General features: G+C 45.0%; 1 protein-coding gene across 2 annotated transcripts in view; it reads right to left on the bottom strand.

Moving 5' to 3' along the window:
- The window catches only part of LOC121697493 (E3 ubiquitin-protein ligase Midline-1-like), a 48,506-nt gene extending 28,574 nt beyond the window's left edge, over window positions 1-19,932 (bottom strand). Inside the window, exons 1-2 of one of the 2 annotated variants that reach the window (XM_042079032.1) lie at window positions 19,758-19,932; window positions 19,508-19,630 (exon numbers count right to left, since the gene is read on the bottom strand). The gene's annotated coding sequence lies outside the window, so the exon portion shown is untranslated. Of the gene's footprint in view, window positions 1-576; window positions 844-19,507; window positions 19,631-19,757 lie in introns of those variants that run through there. The other variant, XM_042079030.1, reaches the window with a different exon arrangement.
- Between the last annotated feature and the right edge of the window lie 8 nt (window positions 19,933-19,940).

Raw genomic sequence — 19,940 nt, 5'->3', positions numbered from 1 at the left:
ACCATCACCACCAGTGACTGCTGGTAGGGGCCCTCTTAGCGGGTCAGACCTCGTCACCCATCCTAGAGGGCTACACGTCACATGAGCACCCGCTCCCACACCCAACCCTCCGTGGCTGGATCGCCCTGTCTTCACCAGTGGCAGTCAGGGCTCCACGTCTCATCCATGATTCAGCGGCGGACACGAGAATGTTTACTTGTAATTGGTAAATAATTCAGTGGTGAGCATGGTGGGGTAAGATGTTCCCTGCTCTCTTCCCCTCCCCATGGGAAGTCTCTTGCTCTCTCTCTCTCTCTCTCTCTTTCTCTCTCTCTCTCTTTCTCTCTGCCCTCTGTCTCTGTCTGCTCCAGTCACAGCAGTGCGGACACAACACAAGCCCACCAACTCCACACACAGTCGTAGTCCATCAGTTTTAGACAAGCAGCAAAGAAGAACTGCAATGGAAGAGTTTTTTTGTTGTTGTAAGAGCGGCTTTAAATAGTCACACAGTAGCGACACGCTCGACTTCACCCTCAGTAAGCAGTTGAGAGGGGGGGAAAAAGCTGATTGCTGCTGCGGCGGCAGAGCTAAGCTTACCTGCCACATGGTTAAAATTCCATCATCCATAAAGCCAGTGAAAAGTGAGAGTTGACTGAGAGGAAGTCCGTTGCCCGGGATCCTCTCGGCTCTGAGTGGAGATGCGCGTCTGTCCCGATGCACTGCGCTCAGAGAACTTGTGTGAGTGTGAGAGTGTGCGTGCATGAGTGTGTACGTGTGCGTGTGTATAAGCAGCGAGTGTCTGTGTGCTTGTGTGTGTGTGTGCGCGCTGATCTGGCTCGGGCTGTATTGCTGCCTCCTGTGGCATACTTTCTGCCTGCCCTCCTGACACACCCCCTCTGCTCCGAGACATCTGGTGGGAGGGGCCCGCAGCAGGTTGTGCCACCCCTGACTCCTCCCCGCTCATTGTGCACAGCCGTAGCTGCTGAGAGGCTGTGGGTGGAGACCGAGCAGCAGGAGCCAATAGGAAGGTGAGGGGTGGAGACAGAGCAGCAGGAGCCAATAGGAAGGTGAGGGGTGGGGACGAGCCAAGCATGGTGGGTGTGAGATTAGTGCCGGATCTGTGATGCCTAAGTGCATTTATCTCTCTCTCTCTCTTTCTCTCTTTCTTTTGTATTTTTTATTTTTCTTCCTCTCATTTCCTGCCATAAACATTCATTCTCTCTTTTTTGTCATATTTTTGTCTCCGTGCAACAAATCCTCACACCTCATTTCCTTCTCTCTCTCTCTCTCTCTCTCTCTCTCCCTCTCTTTCTTTCACACACACAGATGGAGTGAGAGGAACCGAACATTTCACACCTCTAATGGGTCTCGGAACACAAGTGTGCCGTGCAAGGGTTCCAGCCCACGGAAGAGAGAACTGGAATGTGGACGAATGCGCTGAGAACGCCTGCCACTTTACCCACACCTTCCAGACGAGCGCTCTGCGGCCTGGGTGAGACGCCAGAGCTGTGGTCGGGGTAATGAGGGAGGGCCAATCCGTTCCATGATGCTTATTTTCCAGACAATGTCGAATTTGCATGTGGGGGCGAAGTCAGGCCCGTTCAGGGCTCCTTAAAGCCTGAGATTGTATCTGCTTAAAATTACAGCGTCACATGAAAGTGCAGTGGAGAACCGCAGACTGGAGATGAATGAGTTGCAGATACGGTTAATGCACAGCCACAGGAAACAAATGGATGTGGATTTGATACTTTGTGTGTGTGTGTGTTTGTGTGTGTGTTGGTGCACTTGGTGCAGATAACTGACTGACACCCGTTATTTCTGTAACGGGTGTCAGTCGCTCTGTTTTTGGTGCTGATACTTAAGGCCCTGACACACCAACCCAACGGCCAACCCGAAATGTATTTTTGCCCGTTAACTGAGCTAGCTAGCTATTGGAACGTCACCTATTTCCGCCACATTACGTGTATGTGTCACTTAATATTAATTTCTATACAAACCAAGATGGCAGATTCCTAAAGAAACGCAAGCACCCACCCCAGTGTATCTAGATGAGCTATGTACCGAAAATGACATTTTACCATGACTCAAAGAGCTGTAAACAGTATTGTAAGGCTGCGTGTACAAATCCAAAACCAACCTCCGAGCATGGTAAACAAAATCGGATTTTTAAGGCAGTAAACGCTCCCGTTAAGAACCAAACCAGATTTTGTTGAAATCTACACACATATGTCTACTGAAAAATGTAAGGTTCATTTAATGTTATTTTGAAGTATTAAAAAACATTTATGTTTTAGAATTTTCGAATGAATGGGGCGGAAATCGGTGCTTTTACGATAGCTAGCTAACGTTAGCACAGTAAATGGAAAGTGAATGGGAACGGCTAGTGATGTTCGTTAGCTAGGTAGCAGCTAAGGACTTTGGTTAAACTTGTATATTGTTGCAAACTAACCTGAAATAACATACGTTCAGCAAATTTGTGGTAGACCACTAGTTCTAGTAAAAATATGTTAGGGATAGATAATTCACCATCTCTGGGTCTAGAGCCTTTGAGAATAGGTGGTTATGCACAAGAGCTTTGCTGAGACAGTGACAGATCACAAACAAAATCATTTTTATTGATTTAGTTTGAAAACACAATTTCAATGTTGGAATGTTAGGAAGACATTTGGCTTGTAGAAAATGGGTTCATAACTTACATCGCTGAATGTAGGGCACCAATCAGATTAGTCATTGAGTCCGACTGCCAACTGGCCGATTCGGCAAGTCAAATCAGCCAAAATGAACGCCGACGGCTCCTTCCGACTGACGATGGCACGGAACACACCGAACAGACTCGAGTCACCGACCTCGCCAGACTGTCTGACGATTTCCGACGGCCGATAATCGGGTTGGTGTGTCAGGGCCTTTACAGTACATGCCATAGGCTACAACTTGCCCTCTATATCAAATCTGACATTCACTACGTAGGCTAACTGTTCCACAGAACGCAAATATAAGTGTGGTGTGCAGAAATAAATACTTCTGAATGATTTAATTAATGTATGAACTATGACAAGTTAATACATGAGTCGTAAGTAACTTATGCGTTACTTATGCATTACTGATAACACATGAAAAAGGAGTCTTTCTGAATAATGTCCCCTAAAATACAAATCAATGCTTATGCATCAGTATTGTGAAGTGCTGCCATTCACTATCTGCTCCCATTCTTTCTGCTTTCTGCTTATTATTCACAGTTCCTATCCCTGACTGACATTGTGAGCATAGTGAGAGAGTAAAAGAGACATCTTGCCCTCTGATTTCGATTAAGGCCATGTTTACATGTACGTGTGGACTCTCAGGGGCTCTGCGCTAATGGACTCCCAGGATGGCATCACTCAGGCCCTCAGAAATTACACTCACAGCGCGCTCCATGTCGTACACACACACATCACTGACACATGCGTATATGGAGGAAAACAGCCGCATACTCACACACAAAGATAAAAGAGCAGTCAGGGGTCAGAGTAAGACCCAGCCCTACGTGCGCGCTCAGGCATCCCTATAACATCCCATAACCCTCACCGTAACATCTCATAACCACCTCCACATGGCCCCCATGAAACAGCAACACCCAGCCTTCTATGAAACTCAGTGACCCAACCAGCGGCAGACACACATATGACGCATTCCAGCTATTACGATTAATCCCTCACTTGCAACTTATAGAGTTATTAAGCTGATTCTTTTTAAATCCTAAATATCTATTTTTGCAAAACATAAAAAAATAAAAGGAAAAAAAAATAGCATAATTTCCGCAAGAATGCAAAGCTTAAAATCTACCAGGCATGACTTTCAGTAAGAACATCTTAAGCAGTCTGAGGAAAGCCAAAGGGAAAAATATGGTAAATGCACAGAATTATCAGCGAACCTTGGGAGGGCCGCGCCGAGAGGCGAGGAGTTGCACACAAACACAGAGCCACACACTTCTCGGGGGCTAAATCTTTCATTAGCCACACAATGGAGTGGCTCCAGCCGGCTTTCTTGCTCTAATCTCACGAAAGAGTGAGCACACGGGTTTTTCCCGCTCAGAGAATGGCGGTCTCTCGTTCCTGAGATGAAAGAGAGAAGTGTGGACTCTTTTTCTTTATTCAGGTGTGCTTCCACCGCACAAAGACGGATGTTACGGTTATTCCGCGCAATGCACCCCATTTACATCTGAAGCACCGCGGTGCGTCACACACTAAAATAGCCGACAGGTTTAATGGATTGGCCTAAAATTGGCAAAGGAGCAGAGAGCTGCAGTTGGCTCCGTCTGAACACTGACCCTCTGTGGAGTCGGGTGGGTTTAAAAGCTCATTTCCCCTCACTTCCATCGGTGTGTCCCATCTGATCCCGCCGCGTCCGCAGCCCTCCTCATCCCGACTCTGGGAGCGCTGCGCTGTGCTGGCTGGGAAGGCGGAATGTGGGGAATGTTTGGGGTGTTTTGGTTCTCTTCTCTCTGCAAAGCCATTTCCAAAAAAGAAAAACGGAAGAGAAGAAACGGGCGGCTTCCACTGGCTGATGGGCTTGACTCCTGGTGCCAGACCACACAGAGGTGGAGGCAGGGAGGATCCACCCGCACCTTCATGACCCCCGAGTATTTAACACACACACCCCCCCACCCGAACCCCTCGTAACCTTCTTCTCCCACTGCCTCAGTGCCTTTAATGACTCTCGTAGCTCCTCAGAGCCAGGGCTCCAAGGCAGCGATGTTATCTGCAGGCCAAGCTCTAGAGTGCAAATTCAGCTATGGATAAGGAAATGCCCTTGTGCTCAGCCAAACCATACTAAACTCTGTGGTCAGTTTGACCATATGAACTCTGTGGTCAGTTTGAGGAACTGGACAATCAGCACAGAAGACCACTGCTGCTTGCATTTGAAGACAGCTTAGTCTGACCCACCCATTGTCCCAAATCCAGACAGCTTTGTGCACATTCCCACTCGATGGCTGTCTAGTGAACTCATTAGAGCTGGGGAGGTTACGGGGTGAGCGGCTCAGGGGAGTGCTGTTTACCAGCGAGGAGCCACCCTGCTGCCAGAGCTCCTCAGTAAGATTCCTCTCACATCTCCTGTGCGTGAGCGACCCCTGACCTTTTAAACTGAGATCATATGGATCTTTAAAGCGCTGCACAGGCTCACCTAAGCCTGATGTATGGCTCTGTCAGGAACAGAGATTCCTCTCTCCGCACACATACCCCCCCCCCCCACACACACACACACATTCAGGCATACAAGCACACATGCCACACACATACTCAGGCAAACACAGACACACACACATAGCCACATACACACATATTTAGACACGTACAGATGGGAAAACGTGTTCCAGACCAGAGGCCAAGCTACAAAATACACAGGATCTGACAGATCTGACTGATCTAAATGGAGTATTTTTGTTTTGTTTATGTCTAATAGCAATCAGTAGAGGGCTTTGCTACATTCCTTAATATTTTCTCCATAGTAACTCTCACATGTGAATTAATTAGTATACAACCCAGAAGGTCCTGCTCTGTGATGAACTGATGCAAAAAAAGCATGCAGAGGCAAAGAGCAGAGATAATTAATTTGGAAGTGATTAGATTGGTGTTATGCCGTATTAAATCATATCTTAGTCAAAACACAGTCCAAGCTGTTCAGCACTGAGGTGCGCTTCAGGACACAGTTGAAAATGAAAAATGAAATGAGTTGTTACCAAACAATAAAAATGCTCTTCCTGTAAATTTGGACTGCATCTGAAAAACATTACAGACGCTGAAAGCGCTAATCATTGCAGTTGAATGGCCAACAGGCTCGGAGCCAAAATCAAATGCCAACAAATATGCATGCACCTGCAAACATATGAACACATACACATAGATAGACACAAACAAACACACACACACTGTCCAAACATGTTGTGACTAATGCCATCTAATGTGATGTGCTTTCCCTAATTCAGGCATCATGCAGTCACTGCCTGGATTAGGTCTGATTCACAGTTTACATATTCTATCAATCAAGCGCATATGGTCATAGCACAGTCACGCAACATTAGCGTCCACCACCACTACCAAGGCTACCTGGGAAATTGCTATTTGAAAATATACTTTCACACGAATGAAGACGATAACAATAAACAGGGAGAGAATGGCGCTTTATTCACCGTTTGCGATTTCCAAAGGAAAGCACACACTTCGAAACCCTGATTAGAATACACAAACAGAGTTTGCAGTAAACAAAAACACGGAATGCAAGCAAAGCAACACAGGCTCTGGAGCACTCTGACAGTGGTTTCCCCAAGCTGATCTCTGAGGAGGACGATGCATTTCTCCTGTTAAAGAGCACAATTTATCAGAAATGGAGTGCAGGATGGAGTGAGCAATATAGGTCAGCTTTGCATGTAAGTGGGAGGAAAATATGCGCAAACAGGAGATAATAAGCTTTTGGCGTAAGGATGAGGCATTTGATAAAAATCTTCACAAATGGAGCCAACGGAACACAAAGCATGGCGTACACACACACACACACACACACACACACACACACACACACACACATACTCTCACACAAAGCACCTATTTATCCTCACAGCCCAGTGTGGGAAGAAGATGCTGATCGTTTGGCAGGAGAACCCGTTTAATCAGATCACGGCCTAATGCTTTTCTCCAGCACTGTACACGCTGCACATAATTCCATGGGAGGATGATTGGGGTTTTGTGTGTACAGTATGTGCCTGTATGGCAGTGCCAGTGTACCTGTAAATGTGTGTGCCATGTCTCAGTACGCTTGGAAGCTGGCAAGTGAAGTAGGTCATCCTGAAATTGATAAAATTGCGTATGGATTAAACAGGTTTACTCAACCGGATTGAGGTCCAGTTTTATAAAGACCCCACCCCCTGTCCCAAATCCCCACAATCAGAGAGTACGAAAGCCTCACAGGATATTTGTCGTGCAGAGCAAGATGAGTGAGAGCCAGGCGAGCCAGTACTACAGTAGTTTGATCCTTGTTTTCAAATGCATCAAAGCACCTGATTGATTTTCTGTGGTGAGAGCGCTGCAACTATTGAATATCTGGAACCCAGATTTCACTTTGTAGAGTTATGCTCAAAAGTGTAAGTATGGAAATTAAAAAATGTTTGACGCCCAACTTCAAACTCTCAGCAAACTACAGACAGGCACACCCTCTGTAAACAGTGACTGGGATGCCAATGCAATCAAGACTGATGTAAATACAATTCCTTTGTCCCTCAGATGAACTTGGTTGTGGGCGATAACAGCCTTTCACCACACAGACAGTGACTAGCGTTGGCTTCCGCAGGGATTCAGGCGTTGTTCAATCATAATGTCATAGTAATGTCATATCAGCTCAGGCCAAGGATCAGCCACAAGAGACACTAGAAGGGGTCGGATATGAATGATCCCTGTCCAAGTGTGCTTAATGTCATCTCTGTGTATGTGTGTGTCTCCGGGGAGGAGAGGGATTGTGTGAGAGAAGGAGAGAGTCAGACAGGGAATGTTCTTTGTGACTTGCTAACTCTCCCACTTCTCATGAAGTCTGCACAATGTGTCCCCACCCGACCCTGCAAACAGCAACTCTGCAGCATAAGGGGAAAAAGTTCTTAAAACAGCAGGTGATGAGATGCCCCAAACTGCACCCATACATACTGTACCTGATGCCAAGATCCAGTATGCTCACTGGTGTTTGTGTCTCGGTGTATGTCTAAATGTCCTGGCTGATGGTGCTTACTGCTTAGGGACTCATGCAGGGAGCAATAGCAAGGGAGACAGAGTGGAGGAAATGGTGTGTACTGTATGATGCTGTGGATTGTTTTGACACATCTTGTAGCAGCAGGGACAATAGCCTACAAATCACCACACCGCAGCATACAAATCACTAACACACAACTCTAATCACAGATGCATGCAGCATCTCAACCCTCTCCCAAACATATAGACTTTGTGTGTGTGTGTGATGAATTCAGCCAAACTGTGTGTACTACACTGCCTCCGGCTGAGGCCTGCAGTTCTCTCCCAAAGGGGAGAAGTCCATAATGGAGAGTTTAATTTGCTGGCTCTGTCCTGACGGAGTGATGCATGGGCCTCCCCAGAAGGGACACAGAACTGCGTCAACTGTGTTGCTACGAGGGAGACAAATATAAGCAACAACATAAGCGCGATGCATTACCTCTAGCCACTGGAGGACACAATGGGTGTGAGGCAGAATGTAAGAAAGATTAAGATGAAGGACCATTAATCCTGGCCAAGCAATTTCTGGCGAGAGCTCAAGGGGGACAGAGAGTGAGGGAGAGAGAGAGAAGGAGAGAGAAAGCGGATAGTCACAACAGGAACGGTTAAATGGAAGATGGCTGCAAAGCTTGATAAACCAAGAGGCCTAATTTGTTGAGAGGGAGCAGTAAATGCAGCCAAACCACACTGTGTCACACATAAACTACTTTCTGCATTCTTATGCTTACCCACAAACCACAAATGTACACAATGCACAGTCATGAGTGTTAGTGTTCAATCATAGGCCAAATGTATAGCAGCATGCGGTCAATCAGATTTACAGTTCAAGACTGTGGGAATATCATGAGTCATATAGTAAATGTGTAGATATTCACTCTTCTCTGTTTGTTAATGTTCAGACATTGATATCCTATTTTGTAAGTAACCACAGGAGACGCAGGTCCCATAGCATGTCTGTGTGTTGGAGTAATTGCGTTATTGCTGCGAGATTTACTGTTATTGCTCAGCTGGAGCAACAACTGGGGACTGTATAACCTCCTCAGAAGGAATATGAGATTTTATGCCTTGAACTCGCACATTTTTCACTGTTTCTGTCAAAACAATAACAATAACTACAGCCATTTGAATTAGGCTTTCACCTCCGTGGCCCAAAACAACCGGAACATTTTCAGCCTTGTGTTTTTTAGTCTGCTGGTTCGCTCATAGTCTAATGATCAGTGAGTCATACAGCCATTTCCAAACATTACCGTGTCCTTAGAACAGCGGCCTATTCATTATTCAAGGCCTATTTGGGTTTTAAGTGCTCAAGGGTCCAGGTGTACAAGTTGTTCTCCCATATCTATCACCTTGAGCAAGTGCTGGAAATAAAAGGTGAACCTGTCTTTGGTCTTTTGTATTCAGAGATAAATCTGCCAGCCCATAGGGCTCGAGAGGTGAGAACCAACACACTCGATTCCCTAATGGCTGTTGCCTCTGTCATGACGCAAACCCTGCCATGCTCAGAGGCGAATGACATTTGTCAGTATTCGCACATCACAAGGCATTCGGAGCGTTCACAGCATCTCTGATAGATTTTCACTAATGCTGTTTATGTGTGGAAGACAACACTATTCCCACAATGTGGTTCTCTGTTTCTGGCTGTATGTGTTTTCTGTCCATTTTCCCATTCAGTATCTCTAGTATGATGAGGTATTTGTTTTGGAGGTTGGAATAAAACCATTACCAGAAGAGAAAACCTCACTTTGTTCCATGATAGATACGGATAGATCTCTAAGGAAAAAGCCTGGACCCTGCTTATCTCGGACCCTCCACAGACAGGATAGTGTGTTTTTTTAATGTTGCCTGAAAACAAACTCAGGATTCCGATGAGAACACAATGGATAGTAATATGCACTTGATCTCTTCCTCTGTCTCAGTCTCTCTCACACACACCCACACACTCACTTTCACATACAGATAAATAAAAAAGTCATATTTCAATAGAAGAACCAAACAAACGACTCTAATATATCCTACCACGGCTATACACTTGACCACTGTGTGTATTTACATTCAGAGGTCTACATTCCCACAGTTGGAGAAAGCCAGTGCTCACTGTCCCGTGCCTTGTGCTTGTGACGGAAGCGCACATTCCATCTGTGGTGAGTGTGGAGGAAGAGCGGGTGCCAGGATCCTCCTGCTGGATTCCTCGGTGCTGAGCTCCATGTGGTTGCAGCAGCAGAGGCAGCAGCGGCAGCGACGGTGGCTGGCTCCTCTAGCGCCTGTATGCTGAGAGGCTCTGTGGCAGCGCCGGATCGTGTTTCCAGAACAACAGCAGGGCCAAAACCACACGAGAGACGCCTCCTCCTCCTCCTGTTGTGTGCCCAGCTTTTCATGCTGCGTGTCGTTTCTGCCGGGCTATAGCCAAATAATGCTCCCCCTGAAATGTTTTTCTTTCAAGGCTGTGAAAATGTTAACAACCTCTAAGTAGCTGGGTTTTGTTCAGTCTCTAATGTTCTCGAACCTTGGACCAGAGATTACCGTACAGCCACTTTGAATGGGCTATAGAAAGCTGGACTGTCCTCCACAATAACAATGCTGATGTGGACTCTCTGACTTTCAAAAGTACAAAATAAAGTATAATAATAATAAAGGACTGCGGGTTTCTGTGAGACCAGATCTAAAGCTGATTATAGTATTTGCCTGTGGCAACACACTGATTTCACATTAGACTGCCAGAGTGCAGCCTGTTATCTCTAAACTCCCTCTGGTGCAGTTAGAAATCAGAGGTGACATTCTGCGCACTGGATGTCTTTCCCCCCCCACTGACTTTTTCCTGCTTTGTAGTCGACGCATGGAAGACGGACCCATAGTGCTGTGATGCATGGCTTAATACTTCGGGGCCGGAAAAGTCAATGGAAGGAATCGAAAAGGGCAAGGGGTGGCAGCAGGAACAAGATTGGTTGGTCGTCGACCTCAGTGAGAGTAAGTAATGATATTCCAATTATTTTTTACACCGTGAGCGTGCATTGGAATATTACTGCAGAGGCTGCCCATAACGACTGCCCTGCACTTGGACAACAAGCTTGCTGGCTTAAGTGAACAGCATAGAGCAAGAGAGCACATGGGATGGCTAGTTGCATATTAATTTGTTTCCGGTGGTCCTTAATGGAAATTCAAGTGAAGTCCTGATCTAAGTATAAGTAAGTATATATACTTTTTAGATCCCGTGAGGGAAATTTGGTCTCTGCATTTAACCCAATCGGTGAATTAGTGAAACACAAACAGCACACAGTGAACACACAGTGAGGTGAAGCACACACTAATCCCGGCGCAGTGAGCTGCCTGCTTCAACGGCGGCACTCGGGGAGCAGTGAGGGATTAGGTGCCTTGCTCAAGGGCACTTCAGCCGCGGCCCACTGGTCGGGGCTCAAACCGGCAACCCTCCGGTTACAAGTCCAGAGTGCTAACCAGTGGGCCACGGCTGCCCTCAATCTGATGTTGCAAACAGTGCAGCTGTGAATACCCTTCTGTGTGAAAAGACAACATATTACAATGTGTTCAGAATAGATATTGTGTGTGTGGCCATTTGTGTTTTTGCCCATTACAAATTACACAACTGGGTTTGGAGTTCTCCCTTTATTTAGCATGGCATAGTTATTATATTCAAACTAAGCCTTTAATCCAGTGTGTCAAAAGAAGCTGCCACACCATTTGTAGTATTTTGTTGTGATGCTCCCTATAACGACCAGGCCAAAACATTTCCTGAATAAACTTTATGTAACTTTACCAAACATATCATGTTTCTCTTTCAGTGACAACCTGCTTGAAACAGACTCCCTCTAATACAAAGATATGCATGCTGGAACCTGTTCTCAGTATGTCTGTTTAAAAAAGGTTTGAGCTTTGAGTCATAACTTGTGAAGTTGTCCCACTGTTTTTCTTGTGATGAGGCAGCGGTTCATCACTGGGGAAATGGACTACAACAGAAAGACCAAACTGCCAAAAGTTTGCTGATATTTCATCCGAGCCTATGTGGAGCTTATGTGTACTGCACATAATATATCTCCGCTTGCTTTAATGACCCAGCTTTTTGACAATTTGCTTAACCTTTTCTCAAATAAGTACAAATAAAGATGTTCTATGAAATCACTAATGTAATGCCAGAAAGCCACAACCAAATTGGTTCACATGCCCAGTCAGAATGCATGCATCCATTGTACTGCACCACTTGGGCAAGAATAAACAATAGAAAATGAAAGGATGTGAAATCACACTTTTAAAATGTCCTTTGTGGTTCAGAGTGCACCCACATCTTCCCATCTCCCCTGACATTCCCCGTCAGTGGCGTCTTTATGATTCAAATGAGATCTCAGCCTTTGTTATCCGGGGGCTCCTCTGCACCATGATCCTTGAGCCACCTGTGGTTACTTGCCACCTCTTTCATTTACCTGTCATCATCCCTCACCCACACAACACCTGCCAGCACTCATTTCCTGTTTATGTGTACCTGTAATTGTATGCTTGCCCAGTCTTCCTGGGCCTGTACAAGTCCAAGCCATACTGTTCATGACCCTTCCTCACAGTTTGGGCTGTGGCACATAAACATATGCTTCCGGGTACCCATCAAATAAACACGGTTAAATCCCCTCTGTGGAAATCTGTAAATGAAACACATGTGCATCCGTACTGTATGTGCCCAGAATGTGTAACTATAAAGACAACAGCCACCGTGAGGACGCATCTGGTGAGAACACTAGTAATACTGAACAAGATGGGACATGAAACATCACTTCTCTTTTCATTCTTTTTTCCATCTCTCTCAATCAGCTCAGCTCCCATTATGGGGGCCATTTTCTTTGTTGTTCAACTGTTCCTCAGCCATCACAGCCTCCCAAGTGGACAGTGTTTCACTGTTGTACCATCAGCTGGAGAGATCCTTGTAAGGTAAGCAGCGTACCCTGGGAGGGTTATTCCAAAGCCAGGGGCCTTTTCTTTGTTCGAGAGCACATTAACAGTAAACCTGAAGTGTCCCAAAGAAGAGATTAACTCAAGCTGATAACACACAGCTGCTCTTCCAATCAATGAGCTCAGCCTCACAGGGTAGAAGGCCCACACAGATAGATACAGTCACCATGCCAGTCCAAACAAAACACAGTGTACACACGCACACACACACACTCTCTCTCTCTCTCTCTCTCTCTCTCTCTCTCTCTCTCTCTCTCTCACACACACACACACACACACACACTCTCTCTCTCTCTCACACACACACACACACACACACACACACACACAAAGCATCTACACTGAAACACCACATGCCAACATGCACACAAACATACAGTATATCTCGCCCCCTTAACTCACACATCAAAGTTGTCTCTGCTCCAAACGTGATTAAGCTTGTGAAGTTCAGATAGGCAGTTATTACATGGGTTGAGGGGATATGACATCAGTTCTGTAGGAGAACCATGGCATCATCTAAGCATCAGCAGTCAGTCCCATGAGCCTTCAGCATCCATGAATGGGAATAGTTTTCTGATAGACAGGGTGACATTGACTATGTTTATGCACACCATATCCAGATTAAGGTCAATATTCTGAATAAGCTGTATTCTGAATAATATGTCTTGTCTCCACCGTGGGATAGTGAGAAATGTAATTTCGATCTCTTTGTAAGTCTTGGCATGTGAAGAAATTGACAATAAAGCAGACTTTGACTTACTTGACTTTGACTTTGAAGCTGTTTGCATGCCTGTTGAGTTACGGGAATATGTTTACAAGTTAACTCTGCATATTTTGAATAAGGTGTTTACATGTGTGTTGAGTTACAGGAATATGTTTACAAGTTAATTCTGCATATTCTGAATAAACCAGCGACGTACAGTAGTAGCAGTACCGGAGTCATGACATCTCATGGTCTCTGTCCCTGAACTTCATCCATGGCTGCGAAAAAGGTCAAATAGGCAACTATAATTTTGCTTTTTAGCCTTACAATATGCTGCGTCGATGGTTTTCCACAGTTATTGATCTGTCAGCAGTGCATGAAAAGTTTGTCACATACCCTTTACATATGTCACTACTGTGATGCTTCAATGAATCCCATCACATTCAAGGATTTGAATAGGCTACGTAAAGTGAATTTCACAAATCGGCATGGCATTGGCAACGACTAAGATCCTCCCCCGGAGTCGGGACACACCACCATGCTACTTTCTGCCATCCTTAACTCACACAGCCCACAGCATTAGCTAATAAACAAAGGTAGAACCAGAGTAATCAAGGATCTTTGGTAGAACTGTGTAAATATATTCATTTAGGCGAAATTATCAATCTTAGTGGTCTTGTTAAGGTCATAGAATGTAAGCCAGATACATTTTGTCTGGCAAGCATGGCTGTTGTTTACAGATGATTTAGTATCACACAAGTAGAACCTCATTTTGACATTTAGACCGTTAAAAAGAGTTTCCATGAAGTGGATTAAAATGCTGCACAATGTATTGTGAGCAAATTGCCAGAAACGACTGCATCTCATAACAGTGTCTGTAGACTGACAAGGCAAATGTCAAGGTTTCCATACAGCTCATTTGCATATTCTTTGTGCATTCATGAAAAGTTGACTGAAGAATATGCATATCTGTGTGTGTTTCTATGTACTGTGTTATGCAAGTTATTGCATTTGTATTTTCAGAATCCTGTATCTCATTTATTGGCAGACATGGCATCTAATAATCAATGTTTTGCCTATGAATACCACATTAGCATGCATATTAGTAAATTTGACATATTACAGCCAAATACCAAATGTAAGCACTCTATCCAAGCTGTGCTCAAAATATGAGAGCCCTGTGTCATTTCTGGTCTCTTATTTAGTCACAACAAACAACAGATTGACTTCCATTGACAGATTGAAATCCATTGACTTCATTCTCAGAAACTCTAATCCCGGTGGGTTAACATGGTCACATGACGCACCGTCCCATAACATCCAGTCACTCTTACAGTTACAGTGCAGTGCCAGCAGCTTAGGCCACTCTCACTCCCCGTGTGGCTGAGAGATTGACAGGGATTGTGAAGTGAGACTGCTGGAGTCTGTGAGGAGGACCACTTCACTTCACTTCACGACCAGCGCAGCGCTAGAGAGAGCTGCTTACTGGCTTGAGCTGAGCTGCAGCTTGAGCTGACAATCATGCAGATCAAAGTTTCCTGAGAGACTAATGCAGGGATTCATAGTCTCTCTCTCTCTCTCTCTCTCTCTCTCTCTCTCTCTCTCTCTCTCTCTCTCTCTCTCTCTCTCTATCTCTACCTCCCCACTCTCTTCCTCACCCTTCCATCCCCATATTGTGTATACACAACTACCCTTTTCCTCCTCAAGAACACTTGAACTCCCACATCTACCTGTCGTGAATTCAAATGAGTTTTCCAAGTACGTGTCATTGAACACAAGTGCCCTTCCTCTAACTTTGTTATGTGAATATTTTTCCTTAAAATGCCCAGGTGTTGCCTTCAGATGCTGCAAGGCATTCTCTCTCTCTCTCTCTCTCTCTCTCTCTGTCCATTTGTGGTAGATTCCATGGTTCAATCTCTATCATGTGTAATGTTACCTATTTCAAACATTCATGAGACTTGTATCAAACATTTATTGGCCATTTATAGGAAATGAATAAACTCCATCTAAAAGCTGGTGTGTGTGTGTGTTTGTGTGTGTGTGTGGGGGGGGGTGGGTTGGGGGGGGGCATCTAAGGTGCCCTTCTGCCTTTGCTTTATAAACCGTGAAGTAGCATGGTTCAGACCAAGCTGTTAAAACACACCCAGTGCTGCAATATGGTCTACACATACTGTGAAAAGCATGTGTGTGTTATTTGTTTGTCTGCAGGCTGGGACCAAAGAGAGATAGCCAGCATGAGTGTTTGGAGCTGGCTTACAGGATTTAGTTTACTGAGGGGTTCTTAGCAGTGGCCTGTCCATCATGCGGGTGCTTGTGTTCAGTCAGTGAGAACACTCCAGAGCCCTGGGAGAAAGCAGGACTCCCCCCTGTGAGGAGAGGGGCCCTGGCCAGCAAATTGGTTTTCCCTTTCTCCAACGAGGCTGCCCTCTTGACTGATGTGGGCGACGGGGCCATATGGAGCAGGGTGGGAAGAAGGCTGCCAAGTGAAGCTGACCGCAGTAGGGTGACAAGAGCGCCTTTCATCCGCAATAGGAAGGGTTGGTCTTGCATGAATGGATCAGAGAGGGGAGTGCCGCAGTTCAGCCAGGACGAGCTGGAACACGGCGGTGGCCCTCCATGGTAACGGCGGTGGGCATTGGTTGGGGCATGATTGTCATCAGCAAACCATGAAGAATAATGAAGAGCTGAATGAGCTTGGGCTTGAGAGAAGGGGAGGGGTCTGGAGGGCCACAGAGATGCGGGTAATTGTGCACTCTCCAAAGTCATTTTTAAATCTGCATTTGCACATCGCATTCACAACAAGTGCAGTCGGGCGACTGCAGACCTTTACCCTTGTCACGCAATATCATCCCAAGTGAAACCCAATTCCAGCATTTGTATTCTGAGCCAAATCCGGAAGATCATGTAAGGTGACTGGGTAACATTTTACTTGACAGTATCGACATAAGAGTGACATGACACTGTCATGAATATATGACGCTGTCATGACACCCAAACCCTAACCCTAATCCAGGTTACGCTTTATTACCGCCTCCTCTACTTTCTGTCTGAGCCCACCAACTATAGTATAGTTTAAATGTGATCCCCACCAGCTATAAACCTGTATTATGGTCATTATTAACACATTACAAATGGGCTTACATTGATGATATAGCCTTATCTTGTGGTCTATTGTTAACCTTATTTAATTTTTCACTTGCTAAAATATTGTATTATTGCAAACAATATTGTAAACAATGATGGTACTCCAGACTAAACCTTGCATCACTATTTAGAAGAGTCTTACCCTGCAGCTGAAGATATCCCCTCAAAAATTCAATTTCCCCCTCACAGTTTGGCCCCAACCAAAAATGTTTATCAACAGCCCCAGCTGTGGTCTAGGCCAGAGGTCAGCTTGTCACTTCATATCGATTCTGAGTTTATCATGACTCCAGCAGTGACTGCCCCTGGGCACAACAACACACACACCACAACAGAGTTTGGAAAGTGCAGTGCCCCGGACAGATAAGGAGATTTCTGAGCAACAAACACTTTGATCTTCCAACTGGCCTGCCTCAAAGAGATAGCATGATCAAGAGAAATGCCTGTGGCCATTGGACAAACATTTTAAGGAGGGCAGTTCCTCATTGTCCCTCTCAAGGAGTTAAATATTTCATTAAAACTCTTGGCATTGTTGAATGGCTGTTATTCAAGTGACTCTATTCACCGTCTGGTCAAAGAACTCCCACAAAGAATGGAGACCCCACAGACACCATAACAAAGATCCCATAACAGTGGAGCTATATTCTCCCAAACATTAAATATTCATCAGAATATAGAATGGTGGTGATGCAACAACAGACGCGGAAGAAGGTGGCTTTAGTACCTCAGTAACCTGTGATTAGAGCAGTCTTTTCCCAGCAAGCGAGTGTGACGCAAGTTATGTTTGTGGTTCGTGTCATATATTAACAATATGTTGTGGTGTATGAGGTGTAAAAGTCCTGCCACATTTTTGTTTGAACCATTCGCTTAATCAGCTGATTATAATTAGCACAACTCTTAAGCCAGCTAAGATCAGCTAATTAGTAAAATATCCTGTGTTAAGTGTAGAGGTAGAACCAATACATGGCAGGACTTTTACTTTCTGAAGCCGGACTTTTGCATCTCTGTATATTAATGCTATCTAAATAGTTTTGTTTTTTACTTCTTATACAGTTGACAGATTGCTTGTGGACTGTAGATTGTATTTGTGTGTTTGGTGTGTGGTGTCACTGTTTCCTAAACCTGTTTGGCTTTGCCATCACTAATATGTTTTTACCACTGTGTTATACTACTGCTGTCTAACCTTTATGGCTGCGTAGTGCGTACAAATCACGCCCACACTACTCACACAATACCAACCATGGAAAAGCAATAGCATTAAATAAAACAGTATAAGTGGAGCCTTTTCATTGGGAATGCATTGTGAGTGTGGGTGAAGTACTAGGCTCTTTTGAAGGAGTTGGCGGTTGGCTGCCTGTGCCCTCTGGGTCTCTGTGTACTGTATGCAGAACCTACAGCATCTCTGATGCATAATTCATCCCTCACGTCAGCTCACGTTTCTCACACAAATTCCCTCCCTCGTCTCTCAACATGACACAGAAAATGTTACGGTATTCAAGTCAATGCATAAAAAAACATAAAACAGTATACATACAGCGTTCACTTTCATCCAAGGCATTCGGTCTGAGCCAGAACATTGTTCCTGTTTTCTCAGTCCCTAGGCATTGTCAGTCTTTCATTCACCATAGGGAGAAATGTGGCAGTGGCAAAATAAGCATGGCTTCCGTCAAACTGGACTCACTGAATCAAAACTGACATCCAAGGGTTTTGCATTATCTTATGTCAAGTTAAAAATGCTGTTATTAGTGGGTGTGCTTTTATCTGGTTTTAAGATCACATATTGTGTTCGAAATACATGCAGATAGCTAATAGCAGTCGTTCAAAGTTTGAGTGTTGAAAGAACTCAGGTTTTCTGCCAAATGACAGTTAACAAGGCTAATCTTCCCAGGTCAGAGAAGGCAAGTGATCAGTTCCGTATGTCCTTCAAATATGCAAGTTAAAGAGGTCATTAAGCAGCGACATGCAACAATAATCCAATAGCTCTTAGGCATATTGTTAATCAGCAACTAGAATCCTTCAAGGAAATTAGCCATATGTTGCATATGTATAAGAGGCATATGGCCATGACATACTGAATATAAACTTCATAACACATAAAAAGCAACCAAGCATTTCCCTCATTTAACAAAAACTCCTGACAAAATTGACTCATATAATGTCCTTACTGAAAAGCATATCAGACTCCTTTTCATGTTGTTAATTACGACATTGACTGGTTAAATGCTGAAACTCGAGCGCTATACTCTATCTGCTTTAACAATGTCAGTGAGAGTTCAACCAGAAGAGCAGAAATCTCTTCCGCATCAGAGGCGGTCACATCTGGGTTGGGGCACAAACAAGCCGGATCTCAGATGGGGGCATGGAGCTTTCACTGAGTCCTGCTCACTATTTGGACGGGACACAGAGGGATGCGCTAACGCATTAACTAGAAACAAAGAAAGTTGCTTTGCAACATACTGTAAGTCAACTATTTGGTAATCACATGTAAAAATGCATAAGAATACAGAACATGTCAGCCAAAAAATCACACAAGTTCAATATTTTAAACCATCCATTATACTAATAATAACAAACCAGTGCTCTATCAACATAATTTTAACATTAATGTTTTTGACGGACGGAAGGTTAAATCAGATCACAGTAAAGGTTGTATTTTGTTGTGTCTTGTCCAAGCATAATTATACTGACAACACAAAACATGCTCAGGCACAAGCTCAGGGCCCTCCGCTGTAGCACGTGGAGTCGGTGTACCACCCCCACAGTCAGTTACACATCTCATTATCCCCAGAGTTTACACACACACACACTCACACAGACACACAATAAGACACACACACACACACACACACACCATCACCACACAGACACACACACACACGCACACCACCAGCACACAGACACACACATACAGTACACACACACAATACTTTCTCATACAGACCACCCCAGCTCAAACTCTGTAAACAATTATGGCAAAGCAGGTACTCACACACACTTTTGTGTCCTCGCGTCACCAGGAACACTCAAGAGAAGAAGGCAGCGGATGGAGCGCTCTGAGCTGCCAGCACACTCACGCTCATGCACATGCCCATGGATAAGCACGCATGCCTGACTGGAAACAAAACACACACAGTATATGATGCTGCCAATATGAACCACCCCCACCAGCGCTCGCCCAGCGCACGCACGCACACACACACACACACACACACACACACACACACCCTCCCCAACTCTACCTCTCCTATAGCGATGCTCAGATGACGGGGAGAGGCGGTTGGGAATGCCGGCGTTCCAGGAGCTTTTTTTTTCTGTTGTTGGGACCTCAGTGCCATTAAGGCGGGGGGAACGCTCCCCTCATGCCCCCCCTCCTCCTCCTCCACTCCACTCATCCTCTCTGCTCCTCCCATTCCTCCTCCTTA

Source organism: Alosa sapidissima, chromosome 22 (genome assembly GCF_018492685.1).
Source record: "Alosa sapidissima isolate fAloSap1 chromosome 22, fAloSap1.pri, whole genome shotgun sequence".
Lineage (NCBI taxonomy): Eukaryota > Metazoa > Chordata > Actinopteri > Clupeiformes > Clupeidae > Alosa > Alosa sapidissima.
Note: the sequence above shows the minus strand (reverse complement) of the source record. Positions and strands in the feature narration are given on the sequence as shown.